This window comes from Microcaecilia unicolor, unplaced genomic scaffold (genome assembly GCF_901765095.1).
Source record: "Microcaecilia unicolor unplaced genomic scaffold, aMicUni1.1, whole genome shotgun sequence".
Lineage (NCBI taxonomy): Eukaryota > Metazoa > Chordata > Amphibia > Gymnophiona > Siphonopidae > Microcaecilia > Microcaecilia unicolor.
Window position 1 is genome coordinate 550,541 of NW_021963764.1, and position 2,068 is coordinate 552,608.

The following is a 2,068-nucleotide window of genomic DNA, read 5'->3' on the forward strand; positions in this document are numbered from 1 at the left end:
GAAAAAGAACTCCATCATGTGATATTTGTATTTATTTATTTATAAGGATTTGTCACCTTTTTGAAGGAATTCAGTCAAGGCGGTGTACAGTAAGAATAAATCAAACATAGGCAATAGACAATTACAGCAGTAAAAATATTCAAATAACAATACAAAGTATGGCATAGTATATACTACTTACAATGTCAACACAATACACAATAAAATATTTTAATAGCGTAAGCAAAGATGGAACATATAGATAGATAATAGGAGTAAGAAAATAAGGGACTGGATAAAGAAAGATAGGTTAGCAATCAAATATACATCGCATACACAGAGACATTCATATATGTTCAGTAGGGTCTAGGTCAGTTCCCATCAGGACAATTCCCACCACACCAGGGAGGACAATTCCCACCCATAACCCAAAACACACAAGGCAAGTAATCTCCCTCCCTTTTCTCTCCCAGTACCCCTCACCCCCCACTGCAACATTATCTTTTGCATATCACTTTCCCCTTCCAGACATGCCCCCGCAAACCCCCAAACTAGGTTTCAACCTAATTCATGTTTAATCCGGGACCTAAATGTCATAAATAAGTAAATACATAAATTGATAAATACAAATTACTGCTGTACCCATGAAAAGTTATTTTGTGCAGGACGTCAGACTCACAGAAGCAGAAGCCTGCGCGGCCACATTGGTGTCACTTAACCCTCCATTGCCCCATGTAAGCCGCATTGAGCCTGCCATGAGTGGGAAAGCGCAGGGTACAAATGTAACAAAAATAAAATAGATACTATTGGAGATTCTACATGGAATGTTGCTACTATTGGAGATTCTACATGGAATGTTGCTATTCCACTAGCAACATTCCATGTAGAAGCCTGCGCGGCCACATTGGTGATCTGCAAAGGCCGACTTCTACAGAGATGTACTGCACATTTACAAAAGGGATATATGTGTATTGCTTATCCTAACATACAAATTGGATTCCATAAAGGCTGAGAAATGAGAGCAAATACAGCCAAATACTTTAAAAAAAACAGTACATACAAATCCTTAAACCATATTAAAACATAATAAAGCATAAAACAATACAATCATCGACATTATTATGGAATTTAACTAACCAAACCCATATAAATCAATCAAGAAATGGATAGAAAAGCAATCCTATCATAGTCCACTTATCAGATAAAAACGTAAAGAATATATTTCCTTAAAATACTCTGAAAGAAAACTTGCAAGGGATGTGAAATAAAGAAATCAACATTTAAAATACCTTCTGCTGGATGTTAGTAAACACTCTAGCTTTAAGACACTAGAGTAAAAACACATAATTTTATGCATATAAAAATGGTAGATAATATTTTGAAAACCTCTCTCCGTTCATGTGGTGATCTTTCAGGAATATAGAGCAGGTGGTTGGGAGGCGGGGATAGTGCTGGGCAGAGTTATACGGTCTGTGCCAGAGCCGGTGGTTGGGAGGCGGGACTGGTGGTTGGGAGGCGGAGATAGTGCTGGGCACAGTTATACGGTCTGTGCCAGAGCCGGTGGTTGGGAGGTGGGGCTGGTGGTTGGGAGGCGGGGATAGTGTTGGGCAGAGTTATACGGTGTGTGCCAGAGCCGGTGGTGGGAGGCGGGACTGGTGGTTGGGAGGCGGAGATAGTGCTGGGCACAGTTATACGGTCTGTGCCAGAGCCGGTGGCTGGGAGGCGGGGCTGGTGGTTGGGAGGCGGGGATAGTATTGGGCAGAGTTATACGGTGTGTGCCAGAGCCGGTGGTGGGAGGCGGGACTGGTGGTTGGGAGGTGGGGATAGTGATGGGCAGACTTATACGGTCTGTGCCCTGAAGAGGACAGGTACAAATCAAGGTAGGGTATACACAAAAAGTAGCACATATGAGTTTATCTTGTTGGGCAGACTGGATGGACCATGCAGGTCTTTTTCTGCCGTCATCTACTATGTTACCGTTACTATATCATATACAGAAAGAAATAGCAGAACTAGCACAGATTCATTGACTACAAAGAACTGAAAAAGTGCCACAAAAGAGATAAGGGATTAATCTAAGGTAATCAAT